Consider the following 21,782-nt stretch of genomic DNA (forward strand, 5'->3'; position numbering starts at 1 on the left):
TTTCAAATGTTCAGTTGTCCAGTCTTGTTTCGCTGTTAATTTTGTATCGGCATGGCATTTTGCTGTTGTAATTCGTAATGAACTGTTTATGTTTTAGCACTTGAATGCGATGTATTTTAACACAGATTCCAGCGAATCGTGAGTAACGTCATCAGTGGAGTTCGCCGAATCACTAAGGTCGCCATCTCCAAGCAAAGCTTATGCATCTGAAATATGGTGATGTCAAATTTGGCGTCCTTTGTTTCGTAACACTCTAGGAACAAAATTTTCAAATTCGCTCACTATTTCTTCTCCAGAAATTTGGTCTTTGTCGCATTGTCAGGCAATATTAGCAGGCGTATTCTATTTTTCACCTCAAAATAGCGTGGGATTACTATAAAATGCACCAAGATCACGAATTCTAGAAAATATTCCGAGGCTATGTTAATCCAGGGTGGCAGTCAGAATGTAGGTTGCCGCGGCATTTTTCACATCTGCGGAAAGTCCAAAACATTAGCTTACTAACAAATCGAATCCTTTCTGAAACGGTTTGAGACTATTTATGTACCGTACTCGCATATTTGAGCAAATTTCCAAAAACCACTTCAGGGAATTCTCTTGACGTCTGAGGTTGAAACCACAACCACTTCTGAGAAGTGCATTCTGATCATAAGAACAATCCGAGTTCAACATACGAGTGTAAATCGTCGTGTATCAGTTCGATGAAGCTTGTTTCACGATCTTTATGGAGGACCATCTCACACATGGGGCAGTGGGACGCGAAAATAGCCGTACAGCCATTCTCACGTTTTGACGTACATGACTGTTCACATTCATGTTTGTTTCCGATGTGTGACAGAAGATCGATAGATCATTTGTTTGGTGGTTTCGAAAATCTTCTATTAAATGTTTTGTGAATACGATACCGTTAGACAAGGTGATTCCATCGCCAAAAAAGTGATTTCTTAATAATTTTAGAAAATGCAGGAACTCGTAAAAAAACATTACACCAATTATTTCTCAAATTACAGAAATGTTTATTTGTTTCATTCTATGATACATGATTCTTTAAATTTAGAGATAGTTGAATGATTTGCATAACTTGTGCTTCCGTACTTAACTGTAATTTAACACATAGGTGTACGTGCTGCGTGATTATAAAAGATAGAAATTTTTATATCCTATGCGCCAGATATTCAACAGTGTGTAGACTTCCGATTTTCTCTGAAGATTTAATCTGTAAATCTGCATCCATGTGTGTTCGGTTATCTGAAACCATGTGTAAAGCATTCGAACATAAAACATTGGCAAACAATCTAAACAAGAACCCTAAAAAGTTTTGGTCATATGTAAAATCGGTAAGCGGATCTAAATCCCCTATTCAGTCACTCGTTGACCACGATGGCACCGAAACAGAGGACGACCGAAGAAAGGCAGAAATACTGAATTCAGTGTTCCGAAACTGTTTCACTGCGGAAAATCGTAACACGGTCCCTGACTTCAGCCGTCGCACGGACGCCAAAATGGAAAATATTGAAATAAACGATATCGGAATTGAAAAACAACTGCTATCACTTAGTAGCGGAAAAGCATCCGGACCAGACGAGATACCCGTAAGATTCTACAGTGATTATGCTAAAGAACTTGCCCCCTTTCTATCAGCAATTTATCGTAGATCTCTGGAAGAACGTAAAGTACCTAACGACTGGAAGAAAGCGCAGGTCGTTCCCATTTTCAAGAAGGGTCATAAATCAGATGCGAATAATTATAGGCCTATTTCGCTTACGTCAATCTGTTGTAGAATAATGGAACATGTTTTATGTTCTCGTATTATGACGTTCTTAGATAATACAAATCTCCTTCATCATAACCAACATGGATTCCGCAAACAGAGATCATGTGAAACTCAGCTCACCCTATTTGTCCAAGAAATTCACAGTGCCGTAGACACTGGCGAGCAGATTGATGCCGTATTCCTGGACTTCAGGAAGGCATTTGATACGGTTCCGCACTTACGTTTAGTGAAAAAAATACGAGCTTACGGAATATCGGACCAGGTTTGTGATTGAAATCAGGATTTCCTAGAAGAAAGAACACAACATGTCATTCTTAACGGTTCAAAATCTGCAGATGTAGAGGTAATTTCGGGAGTACCGCAAGGAAGCGTGATAGGACCTTTACTGTTTACAATATACATAAATGACTTAGTTGACAACATCGGTAGCTCCGTGAGGCTATTTGCAGATGACACGGTTGTCTACAAGAAAGTAGCAACATCAGAAGACTCGTACGTACTCCAGGAAGACCTGCAGAGGATTAATGAATGGTGCGACAGCTGGCAGCTTTCCCTAAACGTAGATAAATGTAATATAATGCGCATACATAGGGGCAGAAATCCATTCCAGTACGATTATGCCATAGGTGGTAAATCATTGGAAGCGGTAACGACCGTAAAATACTTAGGAGTTACTATCCGGAGCGATCTGAAGTGGAATGATCACATAAAACAAATAGTGGGAAAAGCAGGCGCCAGGTTGAGATTCATAGGAAGAATTCTAAGAAAATGTGACTCATCGACAAAAGAAGTAGCTTACAAAACGCTTGTTCGTCCGATTCTTGAGTATTGCTCATCAGTATGGGACCCTTACCAGGTTGGATTAATAGAAGAGATAGACATGATCCAGCGAAAAGCAGCGCGATTCGTCATGGGGACATTTAGTCAGCGCGAGAGCGTTACGGAGATGCTGAACAAGCTCCAGTGGCGGACACTTCAAGAAAGGCGTTACGCAATACGGAGAGGTTTATTATCGAAATTACGAGAGAGCACATTCCGGGAAGAGATGGGCAACATATTACTACCGCCCACATATATCTCGCGTAATGATCACAACGAAAAGATCCGAGAAATTAGAGCAAATACGGAGACTTACAAGCAGTCGTTCTTCCCACGCACAATTCGTGAATGGAACAGGGAAGGGGGATCAGATAGTGGTACAATAAGTACCCTCCGCCACACACCGTAAGGTGGCTCGCGGAGTATAGATGTGGATGTAGATGTAGAACTGAAAACTACGGCTGTGACTTCAGCCGGCGACGACATACCCAGTTGTGTTGTACGGGTAGGATCCTGGTTGAACTTAATACTTCAGGTTCTGCCACCCTTGCTCCGACATTTTGTCACAGAAACTAAATTTTAGTTTCGTTTCTACAATTTCTGCCAAGAAGACATTTTCTCACCGTCGTTGCAAAAAGGCAAGTATCTGTGTTCAAATAATCGTATGGCATTCGCAGTTTTAATATGCCTTGCAGCACCAGTAACTGTTTCCTTCTTTTGTAGCCTTGCGTCACTTACTGTTTGCGTGAATGTTAACATGAGCAAAATTTAATGATGTAATTTCAAGTCGTCAGAGATACAACCTCCATTATCTATGTTGACAATTGTCTCGTGACAGAGTCTTCCATTTTCCCATAGACTTCAACGAAATGTTTCCTTTATGTGTGCAGCAGAAGTTGTCATCCGTTGTCCTGGTACGTAGTACCATGTCAGCTGCGAAACAGTAGACAGCATGTGTCTAGTATAGGACTTTTTCACAAATTTGGCAATCAGACACTGAGTACTTTTTTCAAGTTACTTAGTTAGTAATTTATTTCGTTAGTTTAGTGTTCTATGGAACAATCGTAATGATGTTATACATTTCATTTTACATTCTCGCTCCAAATTAATTTGTACATATGGTTACGAACTGGATACCTTAAGTTTCTTTATGTAAAGAAAGATGTTCATATGGGGGTTAGTGCCTCCTACCAACTACATTTTACACATTACTATAACAGAAACTGTCCGACGGAATATAGTTGTCAACCAGGAGTTTTCTCCGTTTCTTTTTTTAATTTTACTTTGATTTATATCATTGGGTGAGTGACCAAATATTTTTATTTCAGCCCAGAGCGCCGCTTTTTATACTAGAGGCAACCGTAATGTGGATTAATGAATGTGGATTGTTTTTCGTCTGGAACAGTAATTGTGTACGTCATTGTTCCTTTATAAACTATATTGGATTACCTACAACGGACCTCATGACTGTGAAGAAGTAGTCAGAATCCCTTACACAGATGTCTAGAACATGATCTTGGGTGAACACAACATGTTATTCACACAACACGTTTTGTAGCAACGAGGATTTTAGTCATCAAAGATGAGTTTTTCCAGAACATTTTTCCATATTACTTTATTGAATGAAAATGTGCAAAATATCTCAACTTACTGATTTGTCTCTCACCAAGATCTGCTGTGACTCTAGGTGCAAATATGACTGTATGAACTTGGTTCAAGAGTTACAAGATGTGCCTTTTCCAGTTTAATTTCTCGTCGATAAGGAAATAGAAGAATTTCGAGGTTTCAGCCCTGCTCACTGTTTCCTTACCGTTTGTTATATTTATAAATGGTATAGTACCCCTAAACGTGCAAAACTGAGTATGTAGTGTCTTTTTAAAATTGAGTATTAGACGACTCCCAGGGAAAGCGGTTTTCTTTCCGGTCATCATTCTTCTGACTGGTCTGATGCGGCCCGCCACGAATTCCTCTCCTGTGCTAACCTCTTCATGTCAGAGTAGCACTTGCAACCTACGTTCTCAATTATTTGCTGGATGTATTCCAATCTCTATCTTCCACTACACTTTCTTCCATTTACAGCTACCAATAGTACCGTGGAAGTCATTCCCTCACGTCTCAACAGATGGCCAATCATCCTGCCCCTTCTCATTATCAGTATTCTCTACATGCTCCTTTCCTCTCCGGTTCTGCACAGAAACTCCTCATTCCTTACCTTATCACTACACATACTTTACACCACTCGTCAGTATCACCAATCTCAAATGCTTCGATTCTCTTCTGTTCCCGTTTTCCCACAGTCCATGTTTCACTACCATCTAACGCTGATCACCAGAGGTACATTCTCCGATATTTGTCCTCAAATCCACGCCGATATTTAATATTATTACCCTTCCCTGGGCCAGGAATGCTCTTTTTGCCATTGCTAGTCAACTTCTGATGTCATCCTTGCTCCGTCCATCATTGGCTATATTACAGCCTTTCACCTTGAATTTTAATCCCGCTCCTGAATCTTTCTTTTATTTCCAAAATTGTTTCTTCGATGTACAGATTGAAAAGAGTTAATGATCCTTTTAATAATTTTGTTTAACATTTCTTATTTTTCTGTATGCATGTTTGAATTGATTACAATACTAGTGTCTTCTCCAAAAGGAACTAGTTTTGTTTGTTGAATAATGGAAGTCTGTTCACTGACGTATATGAGGAACAATAGCGGTCCTAAGACTGCGACCTGGGTCCCCCAAGCATGATTCCTCCCCAGTCAGAATTGTGTCCTCAGAGCGTACTGGTTAAATTACTAAATTCAACTTTTTATATTCTCTTAGTAAGATATTATCCATTCGTTGGTCATACCCTCAGTCCAACAGAACTAGTTTTATGTGGGGGAATACTATGATTCACTATGGTCTACAGTCTATGGTCTATTGACTATAGTCAAATGTCTCTGATAGGTCACAAAAACACCAGTCAGCACTGTTTTATTATTTAATGCTCGTAAAATCTGGTGAGTGAACATGTCAATGGCATTCTCAGTAGAGCAAGATATGGTTCTATTCTATTGCTGTTGTAGCATATGTATGCTTTTCTCAAAACTTTTGAAAATAATGTCAGCAGTGAAGCAGTTCAGTAACTATTGGCAATCTTCTTATCACATTTCTAAAAAAGGAGTTTAACAATGGCATATTTCAGTCTCTCTGAAAAAAAGGTTTGACATACTGGGAATTACATACTTCAGATAAGACCTGGCTTATTATACTGAAGAGAATCTGTATTACTCTATTGGAATGGCCATCAAAACACGGTGAGCTTTCATATTTGAGAAAACGTATAATTATCTTAATATCAGGAGGAGAAGTTGGTGATACAACGTGATGAGACTTATTTATTCAGCTTGCTGCTGAGATTTTTCTCTTTAACTATTCGACCCTAAACTTCCTACATACATGAATACATTTAACACCTGTGACTCTTCATTTATAGCCCTTCCACTCAGTTAAATGGTCATTTTATCCCATTCTGTGGCTGTTTGTCCTGTCACACTTGTCTGTACGTTCCACGTAGCCTTCAGTCTGTTGCTGAAATAACTGATATCTCTCATTATGTGCATGATCTTTGATTTTTTAACAAGCTTTTTCAGTAATTCTCAGAAGAGTCATTTCATTTGTCTCGTAGAAAGTTCTTTCACGTCTCTGGATGTCCATGGCATTTTAAATAGCTGTTTAGTGTCATTGCTTATTAGCTTATGCAGAAAGTAAATTAAAAATAGTTATACGACTTCATCATGGAGCTGATTAAATTTAATTTTACGATTTGTCTCATGATAAATTTCGTCCCATGTTATATCAACTGTTCTTAAAAACATTTGTCCTGGAGTCACTAATTATTCTGATTTACACTGAACTGTATCGATACTCTAAGGTGCTATGTTATTTATCCTAACTAGTTGTGCATCATCTAAGAGAGAGAGCATGTCTTACTGACCATGTTATATAGTTAATTACTGAGACCAAATTGAAAGATCAAAATAAGGTTTCCAGGACATATTTCAAACACAACCCTTTAGAAAACCTACACTCAGGTCACCAAAGTCTATTACCTGTTTGCTGTTGTCTAACATACAGCACAATAAAGTATCCAGATGCCTCACAAAAAGTTCAAAATTTCCCAGTATGGATTTATATGCAGTTACAGTTGAAAGTGAACTTGTTTCCTGTTTTTGAAGTTTTGTTCTGTTTTATTATAACTAACAACTACTTTTTTCCTGTATTACTTCTGCATGAGTAATGTTTTTTGTATATAACTTACGTAACCCTTGCTTATATTTCGCTGATACTTGAAGCTTCTAATTTGTTACTCAGTCCTCTAATATATTTATGATACGTGTTAAAGCTACTTTTATGTGCATTCTTAGGCATTTTGTGGGGCTCTTTTGTTAGTTTGATTTCTCTCAAAACAGGGATGCCTCTCTGACAACAGTAACCACTGGGATCTTGCTTTGTGTGATGGTGTCCCTCCTCGCCTAACTGTTTGCTGTTGTCAAGAAGTTCAGTCAATCTTTCTTTCTCTAGCAACATGCATAGCAGTAGTATGAAATTTCATCTCCGTCAATAGCACTGTCCACATATCTATTCACACAGTTCTCAGCAGTTTTACCTAAGAACTGGATATGGCTCTGAATGACCTCCACAAAGCGTTTGCTTACATTTGCATGAGCAGTTGCTACTCCTGTTTCATCCAAGTCACTCCAAATGCTTTAATTACCGTTCTTAGCCAGGCTCTTTTCTAGTCTGTCTATTACAATAACTTGACCCTCTTTGCCAAAACCTTTTCACAAATGCAGTATGTTCCATGTCACCTGCCTAAGGTTGGCTTCACAATTGTAGTGACCTGGTACCCTGTTATTAATCTGTCGTATACCGTCTGGCCTATATCCGTCCCATGGTTACTATTAACCGTAAGGCTCTTTTCTTCCTACTATATTTTGATACTGACCTACATTCAGTAGATGAAGCTGAAGAGCTCTTCCCATTTCGCCCATTGCTTATTGCCTTTACCCAGTCCCCATGACATTTTCGCCCGTTAACCTATATCGTTCAAATTTCGCGCGATCTGCTTGAGCCGGAGGACCACAAACCTTTGCCACCGGTGCAGCCGTTATGTTCTCCATTTTGAGAGCCTACAGTTTCAAGGGAAAGCTTCCGTCCTCCAGTCATCCCAGTAAAGTTCCAACCACCGTCCACACATACCACTCTCTCTGTCTCTGTGACAATCCTACTGCATTATCCACAACTTTCATAAGCTACAAGACAGATTGCACGCTTAAAAATAGAATGAAATCATTAAACACTCTTTGCACTATACGAAATTATATTAGTTAATACCAGCATGTCAGTGCTTCAGATCTATGACATAATGAATGAATTATTTATCTCCTCTTACAGCAAGATCTTTGTACTCACTTATATGCAGTATCTGCTAACCAGTCACAGCAGGATGTTTTTATGTAGGCAAACTGTATATAAACAAACGAACAGTGCGAAAGTTTCTAAATCAAACAACTTTTCTGAACTATGAAATTAATAATGAATGGACATGCTGAAATGAAATTGTGGGAAAGAGGAACAGAACAATTCAACGGCATTCTCTACATTAACCGTGCCGGGACGCAGATAAAAGCGTGATGGGTAGCGGGTCTTACGGTCTTGTCGCGTTTTGTGGACTAATACGTAAAGGAAAGTGATGCCTTTATTAGTAAACACCAAACTTCCCAATATACATATTTAATGATTAATTTGTACTAAACTAAATGTTATTAGATTCTAAGTATCTTATCTTTACGTGAGCGGAAAAAATCGGACATCTCGCCCCCGCAATGGGCTGCCACCATATGAAGATAATTAAGTTTATTTGTATGAGAAAGGAACGATAAACATTTACTGGGATTCCTGACTACGTTTCTTCTCATCTTCTCTCGATTGCTTTTGATGCACATACGTCAGTGCATATGACTTAAACATCAGTACCAGAGCTGGGTGCTCGTAAATTCCGGTGAATGCAAGAGAAAAATTTCATTTTTTGATCCGTGAATCACGTATTACTTAACAGAAGTTGCACCGAACGGACCAAATTCTTTAACGGTGTACTTCTGTGAATTCTCCCGAGCTATGTCCATCTCACGCGTAAAACAGAAACAACAGCGCGGAGGTAGACGCAGAAGTACACCATTATTGAATTAGTCTATGCTGAGCTATAGTTGTTTACAGTGGAGACACGTTAGCAGTCGCAACGCACGCATGTTGCACTCCAACTGAGTAAATATATCATACAAAGCTAAGTGGAGATGAAATTCTCAAATCAGAAGCTCTGCTGGTTTGAATCCTTCACACTCTGTATAACGTGTGTAAAACGTTCGCCTGCCAGTTTTAATTTACATGGAACAAAATATTTACTTTTTGTTACTTCAACCAATCATCTCGGCCAATCAGCACTAAAGACATGCAGTTCTCAGTATATGCTACAATGGTAGACGATCCTTTACGAAATGTCACTAATAATAGCATTCCCCACAATCATTTCAGACCATTGCAGAAATAAAATTTCTCGGTTTAGATCTCACGTTACAATCGAACTACGTCAGTGGAAGTAACGTTTTAAATAAATAATGGGTTTCTTCTGAAAGTATTAACGAATTTCACAGTTTGTCGTAAATCATTTGTAGATGACCAATCAGGAAATGTAACTGTATAGACATGCAGCTTTGCATTTTTACGCGAGTCGAATACTAAAAGAAAAGTAACAATGGAAGAAATTTCTAAAGCAAAAAGATCACGTTTCATTGTTCACATACCAGAAATTCAGCTTAATGGGAATAATACATAACAGGTACCTGGCACAAAAGGACATGAAATCTGGAATCTGACTGACTGGAGTAGAGATGTCTTTGGTGATGGGTCCCGCTAGGAACTGAGGACCATCTATTACGTGTCTGGAGACGCAATGGACAGCGATGGTATACCAAACTCTCACCCGCCATACGCCCCGACAGCCAGGCGTGTGGTCTGCAGTAGGATTTCTTTCCATAGCACGACCCCTTCGGCTGTCATCCGAGGCTCCCTTACAACACGGCGGTACGCCCCCTTTTGTTGCCCTTCATGGCAAACCAATGTGGGTCACCATTTCAGCAAGATAAACCCTCTCGCTCAAGGCGACAGTTTCTACTGCTTATCTTCATACTTGCCAAACGCCACTTTGGTCATAAAGGTCGCTCAATCTCTCCCGAATCGAGAACGTTAGGTGTTTCATGGGCGGAGCCCTCCAACCAGCTCGGTATTTTGACGATATGACCCGCCAATTGGGCAGAGTTTGGCATGATATCCGTCTGGCAGTCATTCAACAATTCTCTCAATCAATACCAAGCCAAATAACTGCTCGCTCAAGGCCCAGTGGTGGACCAACTTTTAACTGAGCTGAAGCTCTTGCTCTTGAATAAATGATGATTTTTTTCTGAAATCGTAGTCATTTGTTTGTCTTTACATGTACATCACACCTTTCAGTCTCCTTTCCATTCGGATAACTCCTTCATGGAGCTTCGTTTCCTAGTCTTAGGGCGTATTTCGAAAATTTTTATAACCAACTTTTTTCTGGGAGCTGAACAGCATTAGGACGCCTTGCTTACGCAGTCTGAGATCTCACAAAGCAATAAATGATTTCACCGTCAGTGAGACATCCAGTCCAAGATACTATCTTTCTTTCGTAATATTTTCAGCGCAGGTAGTTGAAACGAGGACACACTGAACATTTCCTCAACTTTTATTTCGTGTTAATGTTCAGCATAACCTTTAACGTCTTACCTTGACAAAAAAGTAAATCAGCCCATAGTACGTTCAAAAGCTACCAGACGTCTTGGTAGTGGTACCACTGTACTCTGTGTTCTGACATAACAGAAACAAGAACTGTAAGTCAGTGTAGTTAGCACTCCATTATATGTTATTTTTCTAAATGTGATCATTTGCTCATGATAATGCTCTCACATGCATATTTACTGACACTCCGTCCATAGTCTAAATCCGAGTATGTCATGCCCTCATTCATACTAGAATGAGCTCACTAATTTAGGGGGTGAACAGAATTCAAAAGCAGACGATCTACTGTGTCAGCCTCTAAACAAGAGCTTTCTACTGCTAATCGCGTGAGCTACTGCATTAATCGCTACTCCTTTGAAGCAAGACCAACTATTGCCCTTTTGCTCAAGTACATGTACCGCAAAGCTCACCAGAATTTATGCAGGACAGTGATTTCTAGTTACTTTATCTCGTCGCAGGAAACATCATCTGACTTCAGAAAATATTCCAGTGGTGGTATTGGAAACCAAAACTCACTATGAAAGAAGAACGATAACTCTCAGGAGTCGAGTCCAGAGCTTTAATTAAATAGCTTTTTCATAGTCACTTCAGACACAGTGTTTGCACGAACTACCTGTAGCTACCTACAGCGTGTATTAGTACTACAGTCTACGACAGCGCAAGTATATGTAGGCTACCCTCATCTCACACAACCTTTTGTATTTATCTGTGTTGTAGTACCTTTAATAACTGTCAAAAGCGCGATAAACGTTCCGATTTCCGAAAAATTTAAACACCAAGCCGCGACTTGCAAAAGAATCCCGTAAATGATACAGACTAGTCTCTCAATTGTTTAACTTCCTGACCTTGTCAACTGTCAACAAAATCTCTTCATCTTGGTCAGCGATCGTAAGCGCAGAGTATACTGAATGTATAATAACTTCCTTAGTAATGTGCTCTTAAATGAGACAGAATTCCCTATGTACAAATATATTAGAGTTCCTTGTCGTAAGATGAAACTTCTGATATAGTCGAGATAAATCGTAATGTACTACCTTTCGACATGAAGTGTTCTCCCTTTATCAGTCGGAATTGATTTCATCAAAGTATTAGTTTCTCCATTTGCTTGAAACAGTCACACGCTGTCTTTCGATCGTTGCTTTCGATTTCAAGTTTCTAACAGTCAGAATATTAACATATCAGAGTTGATAGACATTGTAATAATTCAGAGTTATCTCTAAACACTCTCTCAAAGTCTCTCTTCAAATAAAACACTGTAATATCGTTTAACAAGATTGAATACCTTTCGTTAACTAACAAACGAAATCTGTATCTCCATCTTCCAAACATAAAGTCTCTCTTTATTTATAACTTATCCGGCAAAGTAAACCATTCTATTATTTTCACACCAAACTGAATTATACCGATCACTACGAAGTAATACTGCACAGTTACCAGGCAGATATAATTATCTTTTGGCCAACGTTGCAGTCATTGTGTGTAGTAAACTCAAATTACTACAGATTTTTGTAGGTTTTAATTCCCAGTACTATGATTGAAGGTAAACATCCTTTCTCACTACACGGTAAGAACAAAACAACAAAAACAAAATATAGTCCTAAATTCCACCACCTCTTTGTACCATAACCTTACATTAACATTCGTTCAGAAAGTGCGATTCTAAACATCTTCAACCGTTGGCGATATGTATCCCTTATAATGCGCAGTAAAACATTTCAACAGTAACCCGATGTTTTTGTGAAATTCCATGTCTCAGTACTGCTACGCATTTTGTATTGATTGTTCCCAGAGGTCTATCAACTTTCAAACAACCATGTCTAAGGTGCAATTTCGATTACTTTAGGGTAACAACTTGAACGTGAGTAGGCAAAATCTGTGAATATTTCTGTTAGTTCTACACCTAAGCCACAACCGTGATGGAGACATTAACTCACTCGATGTATCAATACACCTCACAGTCCAGTAACGACAATTTGCAACCACCCAGTTACCTCTGGTAGTGTCAAAAGGTGGCCGAAAAGTTCATCACAGAAAACTGACGATTCCGATACCATAAAATACCACTCCAATAACGAGTGCTAACATTTGCACTCGCTATCCTATACACGTGACCTTCCGTCACTACAAAAATTAATGTACACTCTCACCAACTCAAAATCTTACAAATGGCACTTGCCACAACTAGCGTGTTTCGTAGAAGCTGAATTAAACATTGGTCTTCACGGGATGTCAATCCAAAGTCACTAAAATCCGTGGTGGTCTACTTCATCTCGACTTACCAAACGTTGAATCTGCACTATAATTTTTCTGACCCAAACAGATGTCATATCCAAATCTGTACTGAACTTCCGCCTATGATTAGACACACACGCAATTCTACGAAATTACGTTAAACACCTCTCTCGCTCAGCTCTAGCGAACATCTCCCTAGGTCCCATGCTAAATTCAATAGAAAACCATCAAAATGCATCAACGGATAGTACAACTTCGTCCTTTGACAATCCATTAACTATTAGAATCAGCCGTCGGGGATCTCTTGGGGTGGTCTGCTACTCCTCGGTGTCGTAATATCTCTGGAGTCTGCGCTGTCCATTGGCTGGTTTCTGCTCGGTATTGCGTTTCACAATGGACAAGGTACAAGGATGACGGATGTAGAACATGTTCACATCAGTACAGTTAACAATTTACACGTATAATTACTATCATACCACAGCGGTTTTTCGGTGGCGAGTGACAAAAAATTTCTCAAATGTGCTTGACATAGCACAGCGGGTGGAGATGGACGCTAAACATAGACCACTAAATCCATATTTATTTATTTATTTCTTACTAGCCTTACCAGATCAGGTCATTAAGGCTCTAAGTTACGTCTGAGAAGTCAAACATAAACAAAAAACACATAAAAATCACTATAATGTTAATGCATCATTAAAAAATAATATTTGGAATGCTAATAATAGTTGTCGTACAACTAATAATGATGATCAAATAATGGAGGAATTAGGAATGATTAAAATTTTTTGTTACACAACGAACTCAGTAACAGCAATCTGCATTATTAACAAAAAATAATAATTCTAAATAACAATAATAATAATAATGTAATGGAGGCATTAAAATGATAGTGATTATTTTAGCACTTACGAAGCCATGGTTGGTATTAGAAGAAGTGGAAGGGAGGAGGTGGGGATTGAAATGAAAGTGTCAATGGATGCTAGGAATGAAGAAATTTTAGTAGAGTATGCTGTAGACAAGGGAAGAGAAAAGTGATGGAGAAGGGAGCATCGATGAGAGTGAGCTGCAAGAAGTGAGAAACATTCTGGGCCGTTAGCTGTCTTTCGAAGTTTGAAAGGACTTTAATTACTCTCGCATTGTTACAAAGTCAGTTTCCTGATATACGAAATTATTTACAGAATATGACAGTGTTAAGTACTGCTACAAAGAGGGCTTACTGTGTTCAAGACGTGTATTGGCGTTTTGTTGTTTAGTCAGTAGTCTAAGGGATGAAGATAAATAGAGAGGTGCGCAGTGATTGACAAGAAGATGCAGCAAAGACGGCGTGTGGTCATGATCAATGTTCATAGCGATGAGTGATACGGTCGAAATATCGTAATTCACAAATTTATCAAATACAAGCATTCATTGAGAGTTCCGAACGTTGTGAGCTCTCATACGAGATTCCTGGGAGAATACGATCACCATAAAAAATAACGGGCAGTATTAGTGTTCTATACCGCTTTTCTCTTTTAAGGTAGAGAGAAAATATTTTTCTATATTTGTGTAATGAATTCAGTGATGCCGACACCTTGTTATAGACCACAGCTGTGGTGTCAGTCCAGTCCAGGTATTGCTCCAGAATTACCCCAAATTCTCTGCAGAAAAAGAAAAGCCAATTTCCTGCATTTTAGGGTTAGAACTGAAAAGGATTCACCGAGATGAGGAGTGGTAAGTCTTTTTTTGAGGGACTATGATTGCTTGCATCTTAGATTGGTAAGTTTCAAAATTATGTTCTGCACCCTTTCTGATAAACCAAGTAAATCAACTTTTACGTTCTGGATGGCTGTGCGCAGATTTTTTGGCTTGCACGTAGGTATAATTCAAGGTCATCAGCGAATAAATTATACTTTCAATGGGACGAATGGTCTTCACATAATTAGCATATAATAGAAATAGTAATGGATTCAGCACTAATTCTAGTGGGAGCTATGACAACTACATTCTATCACTGCGACCTCTTTATTCCGATCATTGTACACTGCTGGCGGTATGTCAGCTTTGGGGGGAACTGTTGTGTGGAATATGGTAATACTGCGATTCAGTTTCCAAATGAAATAATCGGTGCCATGTAAAAGCTTTTCCCACATCAAACCAGGCAGCCTAGTATCAATTACACGTAGTGCAAACTTTTCGTTAACATTCATACACTTTCACATGCAATAATACGACATTTAGGCAGGTAGAGTGCACATATTCCTTTCCCTCGAAGCAGGATGGCGGGGGGGGGGGGGGGGGGGGTGAGGAGGGCAGAGGTGCCGAGGAGAAGGACATCCAGTCACCCTCTACCCTTAACAGTTACTTGTTTTTGAGTCATCAGTCTTCTGGCTGGTTTGATGTGGCCCACTACGTGCTCCTTACTGTGCCAAACTCTTCATCTCAGAGTAGCACACGCAAACTATGTCCTCAGTTATTTTCAGAGTGTATTCCAATCCCTGTCTTCCTCTACAGTTTCTGAACTCCTACAGCTTTCTCTAGAAACATCGAACTCATTCGCTTCCACCTGACAGTGTTTTCCACGTATTGATTTCCTCTCCCATTCTGCGCAGACCCTCCTCATTCCTTAACTGATAAGTAAACCAAATTTTCAAAACTCTTCTGTAGCACCACATCCCAAATGCTTCAATTCTCTTCTGTTCCGGTTTTCCCACACTCCATGTTTCACTACAATACAGTTCTGTACTTGAAACGCACATTCTCAGAAATTTCTATTTGAAATTCATGCCTGTGTTTGACACTAGTACATTTCTTTTGGACAGGAAGGCCACTTCTGCCAGTATCAGTCTGCTTTCGATGTCCTTCTTGCTCCGTCCGCCATTGGTTGTTTTGCTATCTAGGTATGTAGAATTCCTTAACGTCATCTACTTCGTGACCATCATTCCTGATTTTAAGTATCTCGCAGTTCTCATTTCTGGTACATCTCATTACTTTCGTCTGTCTTCGATTTACTCTCAATCCATTTTCTATACTCGTTAAACTCCTCATTCCATTCAGCAGGTCATGTATTTCTTCTTCTCTTTCGCTCAGGATAGCAATCTCTTCAGCGAATCCTACCACTGACTGATATCATTTCATCTGGAACTTTAATTCCAGTACTGAACCTTTCTTTTACTTCCATTATTTCTTCTTGGATGTACAGACTGAACAATATCGGCGAAAGACCACACCCCTGTCATAACCCTTTTTAATCAGGGCACTTCCCTTTTGGTTTTCCACTCTTACAATTCCCTCTTGGATCATGTGTATTGTGTATTACCCGCCCCTCCCTATATCTTACACGAATTTAATTCAGAATTACGAATACATTGCATCATTTTACATTGTCGAACGCTTTTTCCAGGCTGACTAATCCTACGAACGTGTTTGATTTTCCTGAAGCCTTGCTTCCATTGTCAACCGCAACGTCAGAATTACGTCTGTGGTGCTTTACGTTTCCTAAAGCCAAACTGATCGTCTTCTAACACATTTTGAATTTCCTTTTCGATTCTTCTGTATATTATTCTTGTCAGCAACTTGGATGCATGAGCTATGAATCAGGTTGTGCAATAATTCTCGCACTTGTAGGCTCTTGCAGGCTTCGGAATTGTGCGAATGATATTTTTCTGATACTTAGACTCATACACCTTACACACCAACGCCAATACTCTTCTTGTTGCCACTCCGGTTGGAATGTTATCTATCCCTTCTGCCTTATTTGATCTCATGTCTTCCATAGTTGTCTTAAATTTATAATTTAATACCTGATACATTACCTCTTCTAAATCGACTATTGTTTCTTTTTCTATCAAATCAGACAAATCATCTGCCTGATAAAAAAATTAAATGTGCTCTTTCCACCCATCCGCTCTCTCCTCTGCGTTTAACAGTGGAGTTCCCGTTACACGCTTAATGTTACAATCTTTGCTTTCAATTTCACCGATGCTACTTTCGGCTTTCCTATATGCAGAGTCAGTCCTTCTGACAACCATTTCTTTTTCGATTTCTTCACATTTTTCTTGTAACCATTTCGTCTTAGCTTCCTTGCACTTCCTTTTTATTTCGTTGCTCAGCGACTTGTATTTCTGTATTTCTGAAACCACATGAGCATTTTTGTACTTCCTTCGTTTATCGATCCACTGAAGTATTTATTCGTTTACCCATAGTTTCTTCGCAGTTATATGATTTGTACCCATGTTTTCCTTCCCAATTTCTGCGACTGCCCTGTTTAGAGATGTCCATTCGTTTTCAACTGTATTGCCTACTGAAATGTTTCTTATTGCTGTACCTGTAGCCTTAGGGAACTTGAAACATATTTCGTCATTCCTTAGTAATTCCGTGTCATGCTTCTTTGAATATTGATTCTGCCCGACTAAACACTTAAATTTCAGCCTACTACATTGTCTGATCCTGGCTGCGCCTTAAAATTCAGTATGTGATTACGGAATCTCTGCTGACGACGTTGTAATCTAACTTAAATCTGCCAGTAGCACCCTGTCTTTTCCAAATACACCTACTCCTCCTGTGATTATTGGACAAAGTATTCACTGTTACTAGCTGAAATTTATTACAGAACTCAATTAGTGTTTCTCCTCTCTCAGTCTTTGTCCCAATCCCATATTATTCTGTAACCTTTTCTTCTACTCATTCCCCTACAACTGCACTCCAGTCCCCCATGACTGTGAAATTTTCAGCTCCCCTTACGTACTGTATTACCCTTTCAGTACCCTCATATACATTCTCTATCTTTTCACTTTCATCTTGCGACTTCGTCATGTATACCTGAACTATCGTTGTTGGTGTTGGTTTACTGTCGATCCTGATAAGAACTATCCTAACATTGAACTGTTCAGAGCGACAAAATCTCTGCCCTACCTTCCTATTCATAGCGAATCCTACTTCCGTTATACAATTTTCAGATGACGTTGCTATTACCCTATACTCAAGTGACCAGGAATCTTTGTCTTCTATGCATTTCACTTCCCTGACCAGGAATCCTTGTCTTCTATCCATTTCACTTCATTGGCCCCAACTATATTTAGATCGAGGCTTTGCATTTCCCTTTTAAGATTGTCTAGCTTCCCTAACACATTCAAACTTCTGATATTTCACGCTCCGACTCGGAGAACGATTTCCTTTCTTTGGTTATTCAGCCTTTTTCTCATAGTCTCTCCCCCTTGACAGTCCCTACCAACAGATCACGATGGAGGACTTATCCGGAATCTTTTGCCATTGGAGAGATCATCGTAACACTTTTTCCATTACAGACCACATGTCCTGTGGATACTGATTATGTGTCTTTCATGCAATGGTTTGCATTGGTTTCTGCATGCTCATGCCGTTGATCATTGCTGATTCTTCTGCCTTTAGGGGCAATTTCCCACACCAAGGACAATACACTGCTCTGTACCTCTGTCCGCTCCTGCGCGATATTTGACAAGGCCCTTGGCAGAATGGCGGTGAATTCATTTGTCGAAGTCTTCGACCGCCAATGCTGATTCTAAATCAAAACTTAAGCGCTAACAGGTTTCGAAGCCTGAACCGACAACATTTTCATTTCTACTCAAAGACATTGCCCCTAGACCACAGGTGGCTCTGAATATTGGCATATTCAGACTAATTCGTCGACCTAGTAACGACACGGCATAAGTCCGAGGCAAATGCAGAAGAACGCGCAGTTGGGAAGCTTTAGTTAGGGATAAATTTAAACAACGTTGACTGCCATTTCAGAAGTTGCCACTTGCATTAAAGACGTTCTAGAACTGTCTTTGAACTTCAGCCATATCGCAAAGCCTTTGACAGCAGCAAGGGAAACTGTGATGAGCACCACCCACATGCTCTGACTGGACAACGAAGTGGCAGTAAATTAATTAATAAGACATATGTGTCCCAAACACTTTCCCACAATACTCACTGTTCCTTATCAATCACAACACAAGAAATCCGCCACAACGTGGTCCAGATTCATGAGTGAGACTACGCTGGTTCGTTTGGAAGAGATGTCTCGGAATTCCTTTGGGGTCATTTGCGGACAGACTGACCGTCGTGCATTTACATGTCATAATTGCTGCTTACTGGTGAGTCTAACTGAAATGAATCTTTCCTTTTTCGTAACGAACAAAAACCAACGTTGCAACCTGTTGTGGCGGTTCTCCTATTCTACAGGCTCTTAGGTTCGTTTAACCGTTTGGCCAGTGGAAATCTGTATGCTTCGAGATGCAGTAATCAACATACGGATAAGCCACACAAAACGGCGACTTAGTATAAATTCCCGGGGCTACTACGATATTTCTAATTGTTATGAAGATATGACATGAGTTACTGAAAAGTGCCTAAGCAGAAAAAGCGTTTGGGGGGGGGGGGGGGGGGGAGTGAGAGAAATTTGATAACTATGACAGTACGCGGTAAATTCTCGGCTAACGCTCATTTCAGAACACATTCTGCAAACGCGCAATATCGAAAACAGTAGTAACTGCTGTCGACTTTCGCCAGCGTTCTGTACAGGCATCCCACAGGACTTCACGTACGTGTACTAGAGATTTATGAATGCGCGACGTTCTTGGTACGATTTATTATGATTCTTGTTGTCACTAAACGACATACAATGATTTATCGAAGGTTGTCTCCTTCACGCAAGAGTTCTCTCTCAGGAGTAAATTATTATCATTAATAATTTACAAATGAGATAAACTTTTATTGTAACTTGCAGTATTAGAGGAAACGGTCCATTCATAATTTATCACAAACATGTCACCATTATTATTAAATGTCCGTTAATAGTGCATCAACGATATAAGCCTTCAAGGCATAGTAAGATATCCAAGATAGGAGATCAATACTCCATGACAAAGTGTGAGCGTAATAGTTAATGTGGTGTATGTGGAGTTGAAGGATGTAGGTATGCACCCAATTACATGTAAATATATGTATATATTTTTTTTCATCTTAGTGATGTTAGCACATTTTGTGACTTTTAAAACAAGTATGTTCTTTAATAGTCGACTGTATTTTCATTTCTGTCTGATTATAGAACGAAAGATGACGCTAAATTTGGCGATTTCCGAGTGCGTGGTTAGGCAGCAACCGAGGAAAACAGTCAAAATTGCTGGGAGTGAAAGGAGGAGCATTAACGTTTATATTTTGCCCTGTGAAAAAGATGATAACTGTTCTTGCCGTTATCGATATTGCCCGTGGTGTATTTGCAGGACGTCTAGCAACATGTTACCCAGAATTCACCAAAGTCAAAGAGTAAAATTTATAGCTAAGCTCGTAATCAGTCATCAGAAGAAACCAAGCAAGTCGAAGCTAATGATCACTTGGAGTAGAATTAAATATCAACATTTCTTTATTTTCTAGCCATAAGTACATCAACGCGGAACTGAATATCCTAATTATATTTCAGTTTCAGTTCGACATTCAAGAAGAAACCTATATTTACAGTTTGGTTGTGTACGGATTCGAACATGACCTAATGCAACACAGCACTGAATTGTATGTTTTTAAAATATTATGAAGTCCAATCTTCGGCGTTATTTGATCTTTAATGCTAGCCATATTCCAGCTCGGACGTGGAATATGCGCGGATGGTTGTCACTTGCCGATCATAAGACCGACAGCGGTGCTTACTGATACGAACTGTGCTTTCTGCAACGTATTTTTCGCAATGATTAAATATAGAATTTCCCGCATTTTTGACCTTGGCTGCGCTCTCAACTGTCCCTTTACCATCCATCATCTCCAATCGTGCAGGTCGCAGGGTTGGCTTAAAAAGTAATTTACGTAAGCTTGGTGTTTGACTGTTTTCGCGCATACTATGTACGATGCGAAATTTGACAGTTATTTGTTTGCCACTCATGACGAGTATGAGATTTTTTTTGAGATGTCACTCTGTGTTATTTACTCCGTTTCAAACGACACTATGGAGTTATTCTTATTTTGACGTTGACGCACCATTGATTTGAGCCTTGAAACTGGTAAAGGGAACCAAATATGACTTCCCTGTGCATCTGACGACTGACCTTTTTATCTTTGTAGTAAACTACAACAATGACGATAATCGACACATTACGGTGTCCATGGCACCTGAGCTATCATTTAAATTGAAGAATACCACCTTTCTGAAAAGTATGGTATGGGGATGCTTTCTTGACTCCGTTGTGTTTCACTTTAATATATCGTTCATACAAAATATCTAAACTAAGGACGGAACCAAACTCTCTTTGCGTGAAATAGTTTTTTCCCATTTATTCGTCAGTATAGGGCTACAAAAACTCACTCTACTTAAAGAAATGATGTCCATATTCAGTAAATACGTGTAACTCTGGTAGTAAGCGCTGTTGATATGCTCTGAGCACAAAGCGTGGTTTTTGTAAGAAACTATTTAATGTCGGCGAAAATCGTACGTTGCCGGAAATTCGTTAATTTTCAGAGCTTTCAGTAACATGTTGATGAGGCGTAAAATTTCTCGTAAAATCAGTCGCAGCACCGATCCCAAATTTTGTAATTCCCTCAAACCCACATCGGTGCCGCAGCCATTCTGCTCGGCTAATTTTGAATCGAGGAAAATATTTCATATATGTTTACACTTCTTTTATCTTCGCAGATGTTCCGCAGAGCTCTCGCCTTTTTCTGTCTCCCTTGTGGGCGGGAGACCGACACCGAAGATCTTCGTGTCGTAGCGGTCTGCGACGACGACGCAGACCCTGTACCATTGGACCCACAGGTTAGCAGCGCCGAGGAGTGTGAAGAATGAAACACTGAGTCTTAGGGGAACCCAGATACTACATAATCATAGTGGTCATTAATTAACACATGGCATTACAGAACAGCGAAATCAATTTTGTATTTTATAAAGCAGCCACAGATACTGGTAGCTAAAGCGAGCCATCACTTATTGATAGCTCTAAGGTTATCGTCTGTAGCGGGCTAGAACTTAGTTTGACTGGGTTACTGTCACCGCGGCTAATGGGTCAGTAATCTTGAGTACCACATGGAAAACCCAGGGTCAGTTTCCGGTAATTCCAGCGAATTTTCTTGATGGGAGGAAGGGAACGAGTTACTCAGTCTGCTGAGACTAATCT

Source organism: Schistocerca nitens, chromosome 1 (assembly GCF_023898315.1).
Source record: "Schistocerca nitens isolate TAMUIC-IGC-003100 chromosome 1, iqSchNite1.1, whole genome shotgun sequence".
Lineage (NCBI taxonomy): Eukaryota > Metazoa > Arthropoda > Insecta > Orthoptera > Acrididae > Schistocerca > Schistocerca nitens.